Source organism: Pteropus medius, unplaced genomic scaffold, assembly GCF_902729225.1.
Source record: "Pteropus medius unplaced genomic scaffold, Ma_sr-lr_union100, whole genome shotgun sequence".
NCBI lineage: Eukaryota > Metazoa > Chordata > Mammalia > Chiroptera > Pteropodidae > Pteropus > Pteropus medius.
Window position 1 is genome coordinate 220,393 of NW_024349142.1, and position 20,876 is coordinate 241,268.

The following is a 20,876-nucleotide window of genomic DNA, read 5'->3' on the forward strand; positions in this document are numbered from 1 at the left end:
ACTCAAGCCCTCATATTCTTCATAGATTTATGCTGCTCATGAGGAGAGACAATGTTGTAGAACAAAGGCGGCTTTCGATCAGTGTTTTCGGACATACCCTCAACTGTCTAACTCTCCCAATACTAGACAGAAGTGAATGTACGTAACAGATAACTAAGGAAACTAGGCCCTCTGATTGCTGACATGACATGCCCTGCTCCCAAAATAAAGGGATGAAAAATTGACATAGGCTTTTCTGAAAGAAGCTTGCTTGCATGTTTTTTCTCTTCTGTGTCTCTTCCTCCTTTGTTTGAATTTCCCTGAGATAATTTTGCAGTGTAAACTAAGGAGAAAGATGTGGCTGAAGGTTTTGCTAAGTGAATGATAAAGATTGGATCACATCTACGGCCATGCTACCCTGAACAAGCCCGATCCCATCTGATCTCGGAAGCTAAGCAGGGTTGGGCCTGGTTAGTACTTGGATGGGAGACCACCTAGGAAGACCAGGTGCTGTAGGCATAAAAAATTTAAAAAATAAGGGATTGTAAGCTGACAAGGTCCTTGCAATCTGTGAGGTCAACCAAGGATTGCCTCACCTAAAAAATTAAAAAAAAAAAAAAAAGATTGAAACACTCTCCTGGATGAACTCTCAGAGGCAGAATGAGATTCTAAGCTGAGTCGACTTCTGTCATGACTCATTAGATGATAACTGATACTCTGCAACAGGGTTTCTCTTTGGTATGAATGAGTAGATTCTGAGTAAGACATTTCTTTTGGCAAAAGTTTTCCCTCAGTGGTTACATTCAAAAAGTCTTTCCCCAACAGGAGTTCTTAGAAGCTGACTGAGGACTGTCCACTGGTGAAGGGTCTTCCCACTTCTGTTACATTGACAGGGTTTCTTCCAGAATGCATCTTTTGGTGCTGACTCAGGGATGAGCTGTGACTGAAGGCTTTTCCACACTCACTGCACTCATAGGACTTCTCCCCAGTGTGGATGATGGAGTGTCGAATGAGGTTTGCTCTCTGGCAAAAGGCATTCCCGCACTCAAGGGCTTCTCTCCACTGTGGATCCTCTGGTGCCTCATGAGGTATGACCTGCAGTTGAAGGCCTTCTCTCATTCATTGCACTCATAGGGCTTCTCTTCAGTGTAGATGCTAAAGTGTCGAATGAGGGCTGACTGATTGCTGAAGGCTTTCCCAAATTCTTTGCACTTATAAGGTTTTTCTCCAGTGTGGGCCCTTTTATGCAAGATGAAAGTGCAGCTATGTGTGAAGGCCCTTCCACACTCACTGCACACGTAGGGCTTCTCCCCAGTCTGACTCCGCTCGTGCTGCTTGAGGTGTGACCTGCAGTAAAAGGCTTTCCCATACTCTAGGCACTTATAAGGATTCTCTCCAGTGAGAATGATGTAGTGTTGCATGAGGTCTGTTATGTCCCAAAAGGCTTTTCCACATTCCTTGCATTCAAAGGGTCTCACTCCACTATGAATTTGCTGGTGCCACCTGAGGTTTGACTTGTGGTTGAATGCCTTCCCACACTCCATGCACATGAAGGGCTTCTCTCTCATGTGGATGATGTTGTGTCGAAGGAAACCAGTCTTATCTCAGAAAGCTTTCCCACATTCTATGCACACAAAGGTTTTTTTTTGCCAGTGTGGCTTCTGCTATGCAGGATAAGTTGGAGCGGTGGGTGTAGGCCTTTCCACACTCAATGTGCACACAGGGCTTCTTCCCAGTGTGGATCTGCTGGTGCCTCATGAGGTATGACTTGCAGTTGAAGGCCTTCCCGCACTCCATGCACTCGTAGGTTCTCTCTCCGTGTGGATCGTATGGTGCTAAAGGAGGTAATATGCTCTTGCTAAAGGATTTCCCACACTCTGTGCATTCATAGGGCTTCACTCCAGTGTGAATCTGCTTATGTCGAACAAGGAAGCATTTCTTGTTAAAAATTTTCCCACATTCCTTGCATTTACAGGACTGTTTCCCTTCATGAGTTAAGGGGTCTTTCACTGGTCCACATGAGTCTCATTCACAGAGAATGTCTCCTAGAGAGACTGGCTCCTGGACGATCCTAGGGTGCAGACCATCCTCTCTCCCTAAAGCACCACATTCAGAGCTCAGTTTTCCAGGGAGCTTCTCCCTCAGGGGGGTCAATCCCTGGTCTCAGGTGGCCTTCCTGAACTTCTGATGGCCCGTTCTGACCTTTGCTTCGACCCACCTGGGCGTCCCCTGAGGCTCGCTGAGTCTGTTGCTCTTAGGGTGAGTGAGACATCCTCAGACAAAGCCAGGCGGGAAGGGGGAGGCTATGTGGTCTCGGGTTTTGTGCTATCACTTGAAGGGAATACAACACACAAAAGAGCTTGTTAGTAATGATAACACAGAAGAAAATAGCAGCCCAAGCTGATTACCACAGTAGGATGTGAGCAATGTTCTTATTCTTGGGTCTGGTGATATTGAATGTATTATTTTCAAAAAGAAATGAATGAATAAGTAATTTAATTAAAACATCAATTAATCAAGGTCTTTCATGAATCAGAGATGACAATGTGTCATAAACCAAGGTTTATGATTGACATCTTGTACCTGAGGTCCACTCAACAAGTTAGAGGTCATATGAGGTTAAGATCATGGTCTCTGACCATGAAAACAATAGGTCCAAGTTTCAGAAGAACTCAATATTAGCTTTGTGGTGCCTGGCAAGGCACTCAAATCCCATAAGTCTTCATTTTCTTTTCTAAATAATAAAGCAAAAAAAAGTGCCTGTCTTGCAGGACTATTTGAGGATGAAGTAAAACACTGTATATACCATGTTCGGTTTGAGGTCAGACACTGAGTAAAGAACCAACCAATGCATGTTAGCTTTAACTTTTTATTCTGGGTTAGTCCAATGATATACATCTAGAAAGCATGTAAATTGAAGGTGTAAGAATGTGTAGATTAACCTTAGAGAATATTTAAGTGTTAAAAGAATTGGCCATGAGATATTTGATGAGCCAACACTAAAATGGTGACTAGAGTGAGGAGAGACTGAAGGTCTAGTGACAATCCAAGAGGGCCAAATGTTCTATCTGAACGTCTGTGCTGCGTTGTAAGCTCACAGCAAGGAGGTTAACAGTCAGCTCTGGAACCAGGACACGTCGACTCAAATTCTGCTGTACAAAGTCAGCTGACATTAGACAAATTTTTTAGCTGTTTCTGTCTCAATTTCTTTTCTAGAAAGTGAAGAGACTTTCCGTTTCTGTCTCACAGGCTGTCATGAGGGTTAGAAAATGCCTATAAAGTGCCTGACACTGCAGAAGTGGTTCAGTAAATTGTGGGCCATTAAGGTCACTGTTCCATTTGAAAATTAGGAGGTCACTGTTCCATTTGAAAATTAGGAGCTAATAATATTGTAATAACTCTGCATAGTGCTAGGTGGGTACTAGAGTAATCGGGGAGATCACTTTGTAAATTATACAAATGTCTAACCACTATGCTGTACACCTGAACCAATATGAAATAACATTAAATGTCAACTCTAATGGAAAAATATAATAATAATAATAATAATAATAATAATAATAATAATAATAAAAGAAATTAGAGCAAAGCATTGACCGTATAAGGAGCAGTTTCAGTGTTGCTGTTGGTATCAAAGAACCTCTCCCTGGGGCCTCAAAGACCAAAGGGAACCACTTTACCAAGTGCTGACGAGGACTGGGGGTGGGGTGGACACTGTCATAGCAAATGGTGGAAATGTAGAAAGGTGCAGCCACTCTGCCCAAGAGTCTGGCAGTTTCTATAAAAGCTGAACATAAACCTACTCCATGACTTGTACACATATCAGAATAGATTTTTTTTTAAAATTATTTCGCCTACAGCATTTGGTCTTCCTAGGTGGTCTCCCATCCAAGCACTAACTAGGCTCGATCCTGCTTAGCTTCCAAGATCAGACATCGGGCTTGTTCAGGGTGGCATGGCCATAGACCACGGGCCATGGCTCCACTAGGGCACGAATCCAGGACCTTCTGCATATAAAGCAGATGTGCTAACCGCTACACTATGGAACCATGTCCCAGAATAGATTCTTAACAGAAATCAGTGCTATACGCACCAAAAAAAGGTAACAAGAATATTCTTTGCAGCATTAAGTCGAAAACAATAGGAATGCCCATCAAGAGGGGAATGGGTAAACGAATGGCAGCTTCTCACATAGTGAGATAACACACTGCACTGAGAGTAAACAAACTCGAACCACGTGTAACCACACAGAAAGAATCTCACAGACATGATGATGACTGAAAGCAGATAGGTATGAGACAGCATGCTGTGGGGCTCAACAGTCAAAACTATCACTGCTGACAGTTGAAATGAGGGTTACATAGTAGAGGGGGCACTCAAGAGCATGAGTCCCTAGTAAAATGCTGGGGATATTCTATATATCAACCTAGGTGGTGGTTATGAGGGTTTATGTGCAAGCAAAAATTCATCAAGCTGGTCTCTTAAGGTTTTGCACTATACAGCAATAAATAATAGTTAAGTGGTAGGTACAGAAAACAAATGTAAGAAATAATAGTTAAGTGTGAGGTAGAACACCAGTATAGACATCTCTTGCTAAATGAGACTTCTCCAGATCAATTGTACAGAGAAAGGAGTCTATGACAGCCAGCGTGAAGCCATTAGAGAGGCATCAGCACTTTTTACTTAGTTCCCCCAAGTGTATTGTTATGTCGAGTAGAGAATGGATAAAATTACAGAAGAGGCAGAAAAGAAGTGAAGAAGCAGGTTTCATGAGAAAGTGAACACTGGTGTGACATTCTCTTTCTCTGTCTCACAAATAATACACTCAGCATCACCAGACTTAAGAATGATCTGAACACTGGTACAGTAATTGACCATGGTCGGGGGCAAGACCTCCCCTAGGGATGTGAGAAGGGCAGCTACACACAGGAGATGAAATGAATGTATAAGGATGAGAATCAAGCAACATAGGACAAGACTCTATTTTGCCATAAAACTATGCTGAGACAACACTAGCACCACGAGATCTGTGGGGCTCCCCCAGGGTTTCAAGGCTGCTGTGTGTCACAGCTAGCTTTTAAGCCCAGGCAGTGGAAGCCTAGAATCCAAAAGAACCTAATACACCCCATAACTGCCCCCATAGGAGCGGTGAAGAATGTGATAGAGCTGGAGAGGGGAAGATAGAAGGACCACAGGTTAAAAGGCTCCATGGACCCAAGTCTACAAAGACCACAACAAGCAAATTCCCACAAAGTCCAGTGGCAGTGGCCACCTTGTCTGTAAGAGGCCATGACCCCCACCTGGCCAGCTGTTGGCACCCACCTGGGCAGGAGTTTAGAAAGAGGATTCTCTTCAACATCTGTAACTCCAGGCTGTGCTCCATCAGGTAGATCAGCTCTGATCTAGGCAAAGGACAGCCTGTTCATGGAGAAAGAAAATCTTTCAATCTAGGCTGGAACTTCAGGATGCAGAGGGAACCCTGGAACAAAACTGCTCCCATCCACGTAGACAAAATGCTGCAAGTTGGACACCAATGACAAAAACACCATCATTGGACCCCACAGACTCTAGACACTAGTGCTGGCTATGTAAACAGCACCAGTTCCCTTTGATCTCCATCCTATATAATCCCAACACTTACATGCATTCTAATTCATCCAAGTCAGGGTCTCAAAGTCTGTGTGCAAAAGCAACATTTGGTGCGCCTGACTGCAACCACGGCCCAGTTCAAACAAAATCTCTGGAACGAGGCCTAGGCATCAGATTTACACACTCCCCAGGTGATGGTGACCCACCTGGTAGATTAAAAACCCCTGATCTCCATCATCTCACAAATGACAGCCCTGAGCATCAGTAGTCTGACATAGACAGGTGACCTATATCAGCCACTCTGAGTAACAAGAAAGCTTTATTCCAGGAAGGGCTGAATGAGGCACCTGCAGCTCCTGTCATCCTGAAGCGTATTGCAACTTCTGTGAGGGAACCAACCTGAGCATCAGGACCAAAGACAGAAAGCAAAGACACAGGTAACCGGGTTGGTACCCAACATGCCAGGAGCCAGTCCCACTTCTGAGCTTCTTGTTAGGTGAGATGATAAATTTCCTGCACAGTGAAGACTGAGCTGGTGTGTCATGTGTAAAAGACTCTATGGAGAAGTCAATGGCACAGGAACCAGGCCCCACAAAAATCTCATCTGCAGATCCTGAACCAAAGCTCAGGACTTACCCATCATCACTAAGCAAATGTTCACTCATATCTGCCATAGAGCAGTGGAAAGGTGAATGAGAAATACTTGAAACAATAATGACTGGAAATTTCCCCAAATTAATTTCAGACACCAAACCACAGATGCAGGTAGCCAAGAAAACTCCAAGCATGATAAATGCGCCACCCCCCCACCCCAGACCCCACAAAATCCCAAAGAAACAAAAAACACACCTAGGCATTAATTTTAAAACTACATAAAATCAAAGATAAAGAAAAAAACCTGAAAGGAGCTAGAAAGGATAAAAAGCACCTTACCTATAGAGGAACAAAGATAAAACTACATCTAATTTTGCCTCAGAAATCATACAAGCAAGAAGAAAATAGAAAGACATATTTTAAGTGTTCAGAGAAAAATCCCACCAATCTTGAATTTCGTAGCCTGTGAAATTATCCTTCAAAAGTAAAAGAGAAATCAAGAATTACTCAGAGAAACAAAAATTGAGGGAATCTGTTGCCAACAGACCTGCCTTGCAATAAATGTTAAAAGTTCTTGAGAGAGAAAATGATACAGGTCAGAAACTTGGATCTAAATAAATGAGGAATATTGAAGAAGAAATAAGAGAAGATAAAATAAAAACGTTTACTTGTCTCAAGTGATCTAACAGAACAGTCTGTTCAAAATAACAGCAATGTATTTGATTAAATATGCTTATGTGTGTATTTTATGTATATTTATATATGTCTGTACATATAAATATTTATATGTGCTTATATATAAGTAAAATGAATGACAGCAATGATACAAAGAACAGGAGGGAGGAATTAGGATTATTTTGTCATAAGGTCTCAGTCTACCAGTGAAGATAGTGTTATCTGAAAGTGGACTTGCATTAGTTGTAAATGCATACTACAAACTCTAGGACAACCACTAAAAAAAACTAAAAAAAAAAAAGTATAACTCACACACTAAGAAAAAATAGAAAATGGAATCATATGAAATGCTCAACTGAAACCACAAAAGGCAGAAAAAGCGTGGAAGACAAAAATAGGAACAAAGAACAAGACAACAAATAGAAAACAGGAACGAATATGGTAGGTATTAATGCAACTATATCAATAATCACTTGGAGTATCATTGGTGTAAATGTTCCAATTACAAGACAGAGATTGTCAGGGTGGATCAAAAAACAAGACTCAACAATATGTTGTCTATAAGAAACCTACTGTAAATATAGAGACATATATAGATTAAAAGTAAATGAATAGAAAAAAAATTTACCATGCCAATACAAATCAAAAGAAAGCAGACGTGACTATACTAATTTTATTTTTTTAAATATTTTTTTTAAGGCGAGGTAACCCTTGGTTGACCTCACAAATTGCAAGGACCTTGTCATCTTACGATCCCTTATTTTTTTATTTTTTATGCCTACAGCACCTGGTCTTCCTAGGTGGTCTCCCATCCAAGTACTAACCAGGCCCAACCCTGCTTAGCTTCTGAGATCAGACGGGATTGGGCTTGCTCAGGGTAGCATGGCCATAGTGGCCGCAGACCCAATGTAGAGATTAAATAACACACTTTTAAACAACATTTGGGTCTAAGAAGCAATCTCAAAGTAAAAAATATTTCAAACTAAATGGAAATACAACTTATCAAAATTTGTGGAATGTAGTGAAAGCAGTGCTTAGAGGGAAACTGATAGCATTTAATGCATATTTTTAATAAGAAAGATCTAAAGTCAATTTCATAAATTTCTAATTCAGAAAACTAGAATAACAAGAGCAAATTAAATTCAAAGTAAATAGGACATAAGAAATAAGAATTAGAGCAGAAATCAGTAAACTTGAAAACAGGAAATTAGTAGAGAAAACCAATAAAACAAAAAGCTGGCTCTCAAAAGATCAATAAAATTGATAAGCTTCTAGCCAGGCTGAGAAACAAAGAGAACACAAATTACTAAGATCACTAATGAAAGAGGGGACAGATCATCACAACAGATCTTATGCACATTAAGAGAATATTAAAGGAATACTATCGACAACAACTTCCAGAGATAGAAGCAGAGGGGATACTTCCTAATTCAATCGATGAGGCCAGCATTACCCTAAGACCAAAACCAAAGACATTACAAGAAAACTACACATAATATCTGTCATGAACATAGATGCAAAAAATCCTCCACAGCAAATCAAATCCAATAACGTATAACCACTAACCAATGTATACAATAATGTTTAACCAAGAACATTATACACCACAACAAAGGATAAATCCCAGGTATACAAAACTGGTTCAACATTTGAAAATCAATTAATGTAATCCATCACATCAACAAGCTAAAGTAAATAACCACAGATGCAGAAAAGTATTTGATGATATCCAACATCCATTAATTAAAAAAAAAAAAAAGAGGAACTCTCAGCAAACTAGGAATAGAGGGGAACTTCCTCAACTTGATAAAGAACATCTACAAAAACCTCTACAGCTAACATCCTACTTAAATGTGAGAAAACTGATGCATTCTCACTAAGATCAGCAACAAAACAAGAATGTCCTATCTCACCGCTACTTTTCAACATCATACTGAAAGTATTAGCTAATGCAGTAAGACAAGAAAATGAAATAAAAGGTATACAAATTGGGAAGGAAGAAATAAAGCTATGTATAAAATCCAAAATGATCAACAAAATACTTCTGGAACTAATAAGAAATTATAGTAAAGTTGCAGGATATAAGGTTAATGTACAAAAGTCAAATGTTTTCCTACATACCAGCAATGAACAAGTGGAATTTAAAATTAAAAAAAAAGAAAGAAAAATTACCATCCACATAAAAATCTGCATATGAATGTTTATAGTGGCTTTATTCATAACTGCCAAAACTTGGAAGTGACCTAGATGTTTTCCAGGAGGTAAATGTATAAACTATAGTACATATAGAGAATGGAATATTATTCAGTGCTAAAAAGAAATGAGCTATCAAGCCATGAAAAAACATGGAGTAACAGATACATATGACTAAGTGAAAAGGCCGATCTGAAAAGGCTACATACTATATGATTCCAACTATATGATATTTTGGAAAATACAAATGGTATTAGTAAAAAGACCAGTGGTTGCCAGGGGTTGGTTGGGGGAGATGAATAAGCAGAGCAAACAGGATTTTCAGGGCTGCAAAAATATTCTGTATGATGCTATAAGGGTGAATACATGTTTTATATTTGTACTAATCCCTAGAGAATGTACAACACCAAGAATGAACCCTAATGTAAACTATGGACTTTGGGTGATTATGACGTGTCAATGTAGGTTCATCAACTATAACAAATGTGCCACTCGGGAAGGAATGTCGATAATGGGGGAGGCTTTACACATGTAGGGGCAGTGTTTATATGGGAAGTCTCTGTATTTTCCTCTCCATTTTGATGTAAACCTAAAATAGCTGTTAAGTCTTAAAACAAACAAACAAACAAACAAAAACTATATCCCAGGGACTGCGCCAAGCAATTTATGCACTAATTTAGAAAAGAAATGACATATTTAAAATACTGAGTCTTTTCATTTAGGAACAAGGTTCGCTGTCTTCACTGATTTAAGTGGGTTTTTTTTTTTAGGTCCTAAGCAGTGTTATATTGTTCTTCCTGTGGGCCTTGCATGAAAAATACTACTTTAAGATTTCCTTACAGCATCCACATGAAGTATATACTCTGATCGATCAGCACCATTTTATAGATGAAAAAAGTGAGGCTCAGGCAGATAAAATGATTTGCTGAAATCATGGAAATGATGAATGGCTGAGCCAAGATGGAAAGCAGGGTCTAGTCATCTCTGACATCTGGCCTATTAAATTACAAAGCTACATAACACCTCCAGAAAATGCTGAGTTCAAGTGTAAGGATGATGACAATGAGGACAATGATTAAGAATAATGATAGCAATAGGAGTCACAACTGCCAAAACTGCACATAGCAAGCAATCACCAGGCATAGTTTTGAGCCATTTACCCTGTGAAAGAGCTACTACATTACCTCACTTTACCTTTGAGATAACTGAGGCACAGAGGGGTTCAGTAACTTGCCCAGGAAGACACAGCTCATAAGTAGCAGAGTGGGAACTGGACACCAAGAGTCTGGGACCAGAGATCCTGGCCTTCCAAGTGCTACACTAAGGAGGAAATGACAACACTCCCATGTGGGGCCAGCAGCCACAGACCAAGTGAGCTGTGGTGTGAGGGGTGATATGAGCAGGAGAATTCAATTCTCCAGAAACAGGGGTCAGAGGGAGGGGCAGACTTGGTGACACCAGACTTCAGCATTTCATGAACCACTAAAATAAAAAATTGAGAATTCCACAGTGATTTGATCAAATTAAGATGTTTGCACAAACATCAAATATCACTTATCCTTATTAACATTTCACAAAATAAAGAACTTGTATCATCAAAAATGCAAAGCTTTTCACAATAAAGGTGTGTCTTACAAAATTAATGGATTCAGCTTTATGAGGGACTCATTGCAATAGTCCTATTTTCCTTACTTGCCAAGGACAGCATGCTGGGAGAATTAAGTGAGTGAAGAGAAAGACTATACATACAGAAAAGTAGAGCTGAGGAATCCGTGGGCTTCAGAGACAAGGACTGAATGACCACTTCCTTTTGCAAATAGCTGTGGCAAAAAAAGCCATTGTGAAAAGACAGTGACATGAGCCAACCCAGAGAGAAGGCAAGACAAGAAATCCAGAAGCCAGGGCACAATCACGCTTCTCTAAGTTCTTCTATCAGTCCCTCAAGAAGCCTGGCTGGAATGTGCTTCTGGGTTCAGCGAGACACTCCCACTTCCTCCCAGCATATCCTTCTCTTTGGGCTGTGACCAAAGGTAAACCCTGTTTTTGCTCAACCCTCCCTGAGAGACAGGGAGACCAGGCAGAAAGAGGTGAGAAAAGAACTGAACCTGTGGGAAGGAGGATAGATGGGCAAAAGAGACCATCTTGACCAGCCAGGCCTGGATCCAGGCCTGGCAGAGTGGGGACATCTCACCCAGAGAGACCAGGAGCCTACAGGTCTCCAGTATATCTCCTGGTACAGGGCCCTCTGGGCTGTGTCCAGCTGCCCCTACTCCTCCTGGGTAAAAGTCACAGCCACATCCTCGAAGGTCATAGGCATCTGGAAAGTCAAATAGAGGCAGCAGTGTTGATTTGGGGGCTGTTGGATGGAATCGGAGACCATCTCTCTCAATGGAAAAAGGACAGAGAGAGCAAACAGCTCCTGAGGGCTGAGCTCTGTGCTGAGCTCAAGGAAGAAGAAACTGTTTGCACTAATTACAGCGAGGTAGGAGCCTCCTCTGCGGGAGCCAATGGAGAACACACGAGGTCAGGACCATCCTGTGTGCACTGTGAGGCACAGAACGATAAAGACTCTAAGATGTCAGAGGGATGGGAAAGAATATTAATGATGATGAAAACAATAATTATAACAACTGTATCTGAGACTCACTGGTCCTCACCGTGTGCCCACCTTGCACTGAGGGCTTTACCTGTTGTGTTAAAGTGACTGAAGTCAGAGTCTTGGGATAGGAATACAAAATCCTAAAATCAACACTTGCCTGCTGTGCGAACTTGGGGTACCTCACTTCATTTTTCTGAACCTTGATTTCTGAATCAACACAATAATTCTCACTCAGCAATGATAGTTACGAGAACTAAAGAAAAAATACTTGTAAAAGAAACACTAGGGTGGCTGGTCACAGCCCATGAGGTCGACACTATCATTATCTTCATGTCCATCAGAGATCTGAGGTCTAGGGAGCTCTACCAGTTCCCCCTAAGTTTATATGTGTTATGAGTAGAGGCAGTATTTGAACCCCCGTCCCTCTGGTCTAGGGTCTAATTGTGTAACTCTGATGATCCTCCATTAGCAAAACAAAACCACAGTTAATGAAGATGGGAAACATTTTAAATAAATTTTACAGTTATATTCACTTCAGCCATGGCTGAAAATACTTCTATGGACATGGACAGAGGAGCATATTCGTTGTCATCCACCTCACAGGCATCAAACTCAGCTCTGAGGTGTTGAAGATTAAATGAGATGATCTATTACGCTTGCCTGTCAGACCACAGCAAGGACCCAATGAAGGTCATACGTTTTTGTTTTCTCTTTGCTCCCACATCCTGGACAAATTCAACCAGACACGACTATTTAATGTGGCCAGGTTTCCTACACAAAAATGCCAGAGGATGGTCAAGCAGAGAAGGGGCCATTTTAGCCTGAACTACTAGGAAAGGCCTCTCTATATAGGTGTCATCTGAGCAAAGGATCGAAAATGAGGAGGCCCTGCGAAGACATAGGGAAAGTATGCCAGGCAAAGGCCAGGGCAAGGACAAAGACAAGGGGATGGAAGAGAACTTGGCATGGTCAGGCTGTTGTGTCTGAAGAACAGTGGCCCAGGGAAAAACAGAAGGTCAGAGTTCGTGGGAGCCAGGTACGGACCTACAGGTCACGGAGGTGGCTGGAATTTTAAGTGTGATGAGCGTCCTGGGAAGGAAGCATCATTCGTCCCTCACGCACTGATCTGAACATGTCACAGACGCGAAACAGCTGTAAACAAACGACAAGGACAAAGTCTCCCAGGGCTTTTCTTGGCCTCCAACCTGCCCAGGTGCCCGCTCCGAACCAGCAGGGAAGCATCAATGCCTGAAACATCGTCCACTCACCTGCGCCAGGTCCATCCTCGCCGCCGCCATCATAGGACCCTGTGAGATAGCAGGGCCCTGAAAGGTGGCAACCGAGGAGGCTCCAGGATTCGGCTGACCGCCACTCCCTTCCTGCCCAGGGCAGAGTAACCTCAGCTGATTGTCGCACTCCGAACCTGTTTCCCCTTGTAAAATGCACACGAGGCCCAGGGCGTCGCGTCAGGACCGCAAGAACCGAGATCCGGCCCCGGCGGGCGCTCACGGGCCGCCTCTTCCCTGCTAGGGCCGGTAAACCAGCGGGCACATCGCTCCAGATCTCATAGCACTGAAAGCACTACTGGGCACAGGCAGACGGTGTATAGCTCAAAGGTGCCGGAAGTCCTGCTCCTGCCGGCGAGGGCCGCAGGAAACGCCCCTGTCCTCGGCCGACATTGGCCCAAGGCCCATGCAGACACGCTGCGCTCAGCCTCCTGGGTAGTATAGTTTTATCTTACAAACGACCGGATGTGAGTAGCTAACTGTCCAAGCCTGTCTTCTAGAGAACCACGAGGCTCGGAGAGTCGCCTCAGATCCGCCTCTTCACAGCGGGCACTACCAAAAGAATAAGGGGCCGGGGAATCGAGCTCAGGATGCAAAGGCCTTCGTCCGGGGTCAGGACGAGTGCAGAGGCGCAGAGGCAACGCTGGGGTCCTGACTGCCTCTGGATCCTCTTACAGAGTATGCAGATAAATGAGCAATCAAAAATAACCGCCCAAGGAGGATGCCGGAAGTCCCGCCTTAGCATTTTACAGAACGCAGGACCTTTAACTCTTGGGCCTACGTTGGCCCAGAGCCACCTCCACAGGATGCACAGACTTCTGAGAAAAACAACTCCAGACCGTTGTTGACCTAAGAACATGCAAACCGATAGAGAATTTTTATAAAAATTTATTTGAAACGCAGAGGATATGCCTAGAAGCAAGATCTCAGACTGAGAAAATGTTTCCCAGAATGACAGTTTGCAGCTTCTTTTATGCATTTGGAATTAAGGCGGGAATGTAAGGAAGATTACAAGAAGGTGGGAGAAAGCAAGGTGGGGATCGGATTATAGGATGTCAACAAGATTCTGTAGTCATGTTTTAGGTGAGGTCCAAAAGTATGGTGGAGCATTAGAGTCTGAAAAGAGGCATTTTGATGGTTCATTAACCTAGATGCACAGAAATAATGGACAGGGCTGGCTTAAGGCAAAGATAAGCCTTTTACTAAAAATGTTATATCCTTAGCTGCAGTTGCCCAGTTGGGAATTTATGATCAGATCACCCTGTGAGGTTACTTTCTGTAGAACCCTTTTTTTGTCCACCTATGTCTGAACTTTGGGAGAGGGTTCGTACCTGGATGTACAAATTTGGAAGCTGTCAGCATACACTGTTATTTCAAGTAATGATTCTGTGAGACCAGCAGAGAATGAGTGTAGGCAGAGAAAGGAATAGACAGATGAACATTGGAGCAACTCAAGTAGTTGCCGACCAGAAACCCAAAAAGTCGTGTTAGGAATTTTAACAATCCTTTGACATTATATTAAGAAAAATCTTAGAAGTCATAATTGGTGACTTCTTTTTTTACTTCTTCTCATGACTATGAAGGTAAGAAAACACAGGCTGGCATACTACCCTAAACACACCTGCCCTCGACTGTTCCCAGAAGCTAAGCAGGGTCGGGCCTGGTTAGTAGTTGGATGGGAGACCACCTAGGAAGACCAGGTGCTGTAGATGTAAAAAAAAAAAAGAAAAAAGAAAGAAAAAAACACAGGCTGGTGTGGCTGCAGGGGCTACCAGGAGCCTAGGGGGTGGAGTCCACCTTCTTGCTGCTCTTCAGCCTGGGCTTCGGGGAACAGACCAATGGTGGAGGAAGGATAGTGCCATTTCCCCGGCAACACCTCCCCCTAAGTGTACAACAGCACCTGCAAGGTAACAAATCATAAGTATCCGAATCTGAAAGGATAGCGTGCTTGGTGGAGCAGCTGCCTGGGAGAACATTGACTCTCTTGCAGAGCCAAGTCCCAGATGTGAACATCCTCATGCCTATGTCATGCAGCTTCAGACCCTCTCTGCAGAGGAGCCAATGACCACCTTCTACACATGCTACAATGTTCAGTGTGAACACTGCTGGAGGGACTGGGGCCAGGCTGTCCCAGCTGCATCACTGTTTATCTTGTTCCTCAGAGTGAATTCCCAGCCTAGAGCGTGCACTTTGTGTCTTGAGGGTCTTTGCTGATATAGCAGAAAGCTAACCCATTTAGGGTTGTTGGCCAGGGTGTCAGGAAAGGTAGCCCATCTGTCAATCAGTGGATGAACTCATTAAAGTCCAGGGAGAGTTCGTGAGTGGGGAAGAGTATCCATAACTATGTGCACTCTCATTCATCTTTTACATTTATTGGACAGTTGACATTCTCTCACCATCAAGCACCACTTGAATATTTACATTGCACAATAAAGTTTATTAACTTAGTACATTAGATGTTCCTAAATATTTAACTAATAATTGGAAACTTATCAAAGTTTATTCTGAGTATTTAATTAAAATGAAACGTTTAATATTGCCTTCTCAGTGTTTTAAATGCTTTGAGAAGTAGACATCAAACCCCAAATCATGATTCCAAAATCGACTGCTATACTTAGGACTAAACTGGTTATAAAATTGCTAATAACATGAATTTCAATTTCTTTATTATTTCTATTCTTGCTTCCTAAAACTGCAATAAAATTATCACATACTTAACTAAAAATAAAATGCAGCTTCCAAAAATGAAAACAGGTTAACAGCATTTGACCCTGCTGTACCATCAAGGACAATTACTAAATACAAAAGAATTGACCTTCTCTTTTGCCCTTGCCCCTCATGTGTATAGAATAGAAATCAAAACACACAGTTCTTATAAGTATTCATATTTATTTAATTTTTTTAAAGTAAAAAACATGTAAATAAATAGAAGGAAACGAGACAAATCTCCCTTAAGAATTCCAAATGATACATAACTACTCCTACTTCAGGTGGCAGAATTTGATTCCTTTCCACTTGAGGTAACTAGACTTAGTGACTAAATATGGAAAAAGAAAAACAGTAACTTGACATTAGAGGTCCAGGGTGGTGGGACTCAGCTTATAACTATTCCCTCCACAGAGGCGTTTCTAGATCTCTCTCAATTTAAAAGTAGTCCCCACTCCAAGATCATGCTGCTCTATTTCTTTTTTGTCACTTATAATCATCTGAAAATATGTTTATAAACATTTACCTGTTAACTAATTCAGTATTTATTGATGCCTATCTTTTGACAGGCATTGCTCTAAACAATGACTGCATGTAGCAAAAAAGAATACATTCCTGCTGAAGATCTTTCACCCCAACAACCAATAACTTTAAAACAATAACAACAACAACAACAAAAACCTAAACAATATAGATGGTTAAAAGGAGGTAGTGCTATGGAGAAAAAATGTAGAGCAGGTAAGAAATAGTGGGAGAAAGCAATTTTGCAATTTTTTTTTCTTTTTCTTGCAATTTTGCAATATTAAGTAATGTGGTTGGAACAGGTCTAATGAGACATTGATATCTGAGCAGACTCTTGAAGAGTGAGTCATGAAGTGGATATCTGAGGGAACAGTGTCTCACATAGAGAACACCTAGGTCAAGAAAACTGAAGTAGGAGAGTACTGGGGTGTTTGAGGAAAAGCAAGAAGTGTGGCTAGAGCTGCATCTGTAGGAGTTAAGAGTACACAATAAGTTGGAGAGATAAATGGAGACAAGTTGTATGGAGCCTTGCAGGCTATTGTAAGGAAGTTGTATGTTCCCTGTGTGTTCTAATGTGTACCTAGGAATTGTTTAGCCTGGTATGATAGGATACACAGACCTGGAAATAATTGTCATGAAGGAAAAAGTTTATACTCACAGATCTTTAGAAACAGAAGGCAGGGCTTATCATGCTAGGCCACAAGGATAAGACCAGGATGGGTCAAGGGGCAGGAAAAGTGGAAGAGAAAGCATAACTCATTACCTTTATTGTGTTTTCCACAGGAAAGGCAAGGCAAGGCAAGGCCAGGCCAGGCCAGGGAAACAGCTTAGGATTGGCTAGCTTGGATATTGTCAGCAGACTCTGAGGAATAGTGGCTTCCCTATTCGTGGTACCAGGTCCTAGGATAACCAGGACAGAATATTGTCTCTGGAAGTTGAAGAGCCAGAAAGAGTGGCTGGTTCCAGTTAAGGTCTTTGGACTGTTTAATTTCCATATGAAAGGTGTGGTCCCTATGAATAGTTTGCTATCTTAAGACTATAAAAGTGTCATGAGAGGAGGAGGGAGATCTGTTAGGAAGTAATCAAATTAGTATAGAAATGGATATGGATGTAATGGCTTTATAGGATGTTTTGGCCGTTTCTTTAAATCTATCCATACCCCACACTTCCTCCTTCAAATGTTAGGCATATTTCTGATGACACTACAGTGTATCTGTTACAGAATTGCTTTATTACAAGTACATACTCAGGGAATATGATTGTTTTTTGCTGTAACAGAGCCTAGGCCAAGGTCCAGGAGGATGGACTGTGCAGGAAAGTGTTAACTGAAGTCTATTTGCTCAAATGCTACACATTCCAAAGAAAAAACTGGCCCTTGTCCAACTCTAGGAAGACCACTTAAGTCTCTTAGGTGCTTGGTATCTGACTCTTGATTAGGGCAAGGAGAATATGAGACCTAGAAAGGAGGTAGTTGAAGGGTGTGGCCTTTGACCGGTTACTTTGCATGTAAAAAGCATGCTCACAGGGGAGTCTTTTGCTACCTCTAGGAATCAGCTAGGCCTCAGAAGAGCAGTCTCTCCAGTATGAGGAAGGTGTCAGATGTAAAATATCAGAACAAAAATATATGCTTAAAACATGGACCTCCAAATTACAGAGTGGACAGGAATTTCCTAACGCCATCTAGCAGGGAAGAACAAGGCCGAGAAGCATAACCAAGTAGCCTAACTAGAGGGCCTATGCTCTTGTCACTGCCCTTTTTCAATTTAGCTGAGATAATTCCATTGTGAGATGTGTAGCACACCTGTGAGCAAACATTATAAATCTTCAACCCTCACAACTCAAGGATGACACCACCAAGCATTCCGGAGGCACCTCAGCTTCCCACAACTAAGACTGGGAAGGTGGTCTGTGAGCAGGAGCGAGAGTCCAAAGGGAGCTGCACACACTCCCAGACACCATGTGCCCGCAGGTCTCCAGCATCGTGGCACTGCAGAGGACCCTCCCTGAGGAGGCCACCTATTCCACTGCCCTCCCACTAAGACTCACACACGGACCTGTTAACATGACTGGACTGAAATAACACATTCCTCAATCTCAAGTTATGCATATTCAATGACACAGGACTTATTATGACCACATATTCTTTAATTTTCTCTTTTTTTGAACCCGAAGGCTACGAGTTTCAAATGGAAACAAAGAGTAAACGAGAAATTGTTGACATATGTGCAATGGAAATACACAGCATTGACCTGGCCATTATATCTCTGTAGAAACAGAGGCGAAGGGGATATTGGCAAGTCAAATCACTTTAGGACCTATCTATATACATATATAGATATTAAGAGTCAAGATCCTTTCTCACCAGACACTCTGTACTTTGTCATCACTAAATTAGATCTTGACTGCTTTGTTAGAATTTCTACTGTGATTTAACTGCTTTAGTTACAATGGTTTACATGTATATATAATCTTTTCCCTCAAAATGACTTATTTTTTGTTGTAGCAAACTGAATTTGTTAAAAACATTTGAACTTACTCAACATTTTAGTGCCATTCAAGTCATGGTGAAGAAAAGTTAACATAGCAGGCCTTAAACTGCTACCTTTGAGCTTCAAAGTTTGCCCTCAGCCAGACTTTGGGACCTTAGACTTTAGGAGGTTTCCCACACTCCCAGAAAGGCTGAATAGCTTGATTTGCCTATTGTTTGTGTAAACAATGTGGCGTATACTGGTGACCTGCTATCCTTCTGGAGGTCTAGAATCTTGATTATGTTCTACGCAGAATGCCCAATAAAATCCCTGGACACTGAGTTTCTAATGAGCTTCCCTGATAGCCATTTCATACATACTGTTGTAACTCATTGATGAAGCTTAAATTAAGAACTCAGAACTCCTAACGCTTGGCCCTGGTTTCCTCTGGACTGCAGTCCTGGTACCTTTTCCCTCAGCTGGGTTTGCTTTGTATTCTTTTGCTGTAATAAATCATAGCCATTGAGTATGGTAATATGCTCAGTCCTTTAAGTCTTCATAATAAGTCATCAAACCTGGAGTGGTCTTGAGGACTTCTGACAACCATTCATTATGACTTATAAAGTCTTATTGATCTGGCCATAAAAACCTGTATAGTTTCTCTTCAAGGTCACCATGTCAATATCCTTTGCCAACTATATACACAGCTTTGTGTAAGCATTCTGTGAGGGACCCAAGCATTATAATAAAAATACACTGCTGTGTGTGGCCATTCACCAAAACACACACATATTGAATGTCTACTAAGGAAAATAAAAAGGTAAAATGAAGAGGGTGAGACAGTGGCTGGATGGAGGGTGATAAAAAAATGGCTGCGAGGGATCTGGCTTGGACAAGACAAGAGGTAATGGATTCACTGAGATGCTTTTCAGGTACCTCAAACACAATATCTAAAACCAAATGCCTGCTTTAGCCCTTCTCTACTTCCCTTCAACCTCAAACCCAGAGATTATCTGTATTTTCTACAAAAGTTACAATAAATTATATAGTCATTAAAGAGTGAGTTTGGTTTATTTCACTCAACCTGAAGAAATGGCCAAGATGGATCGTCAAATGAGAAATAGAGAAATGAGCATTTTAAAAATCTATTTTAGTAAAAATGAACAGTGACCAGGAAAACAGAGTTACCCTGTGAGGAAGAATACAAGAAAGTGGTATGGGCATGAATTCTGCAGCCACCCTAACTGGCCTCCAATCCCTCATCACCTCCTAATTGACTGTACAACTTTGGGCAAATTCCTTAACCTTTTTGTGCCTTAAGTTTTCTCATCTGTAAAATGGGGATAACATTACCTACTACATAGACTTGTTGCAAAGGTTAAGAGTTAATGTGTGTAAAATATTCAAAACAGTAGCTGATGCATAGTAATACCATCTGAAGGAGCAGAGAAGGAACTCACAGACTAGGAAACGACCTTCAAATCAGAGAGGAGGGCAGCAATAAGAAGGTCTAATAATGGAGGAGAGAGAGTAGGGCAAAAGGGAACTTTGTGAGACCTGTTTAAGTCTAGAGACAGTGGTAGAGGCCATTCTTCAGTTGTCAATGGAGTGAAAGCCATGTGAAAGGGTGGGGACAGAAGCAGACAGAACAGTTATACAGAATGTATCTGTGAAAGAATAAAGTAGGGCAGTGCTCAATGAGCATATGGGATAGAAAGTGCCTAGAGGTGAGACTAAAGACTTGAACACAGGTACAGATTATGAGGATAGAAAGGGATTAAGAGGGAAAGTTAAAGACCAAGCAGTGAAAGCATAAAAGATAGAGGTCCTAGACAAGTTGGATAGTGGTGGAATGTGTTCAACTACAAAAAGGAAGAGTAATCCTGGGAGAGGAGTGACCACTTTGAGGCTACAACACGGAGAGCTGGGGAATTTTACAGAAACCTTACCTGGAGAACACAACTCTGAACAATCTGCAGATCACCCTCAGTGATATTTATTCTTAAAATATTTGTGGACACCAACACAGAAGACTACAGGCCTTCCATTCCTCTAGAAAATTTAGGATTTCTATTCCAACATAAAATAAACCATCAGAGAACCATAACTTTGGACTACCACAGTTTTGCCTGTTTTCTCAGAGTCCTTTTTTGTCATTATAAACTAGGCAAAGAAACAAGAAAGAAAGAAAGAAAGAAAGAAAGAAAGAAGGAAGGAAAGAAGGAAGGAAAGAAGGAAGGAAAGAAGGAAGGAAAGAAGGAAGGA

At 41.6% G+C, this 20,876-nt stretch overlaps 1 non-coding gene and 2 pseudogenes across 1 annotated transcript; 1 reads left to right on the top strand and 2 right to left on the bottom strand.

The window, feature by feature from the left end:
* Positions 1 to 379: 379 nt before the first annotated feature.
* Positions 380 to 498, top strand: LOC120617070 (5S ribosomal RNA). The gene has a single exon (XR_005656766.1). It is a non-coding gene; the product is annotated as a 5S ribosomal RNA (ribosomal RNA).
* A 96-nt stretch (positions 499 to 594) lies between these two features.
* On the bottom strand, positions 595 to 12,927 carry LOC120617058 (zinc finger protein 543-like; annotated as a pseudogene).
* LOC120617071 (uncharacterized) lies at positions 7,613 to 7,731 on the bottom strand (annotated as a pseudogene).
* Positions 12,928 to 20,876: the final 7,949 nt, after the last annotated feature.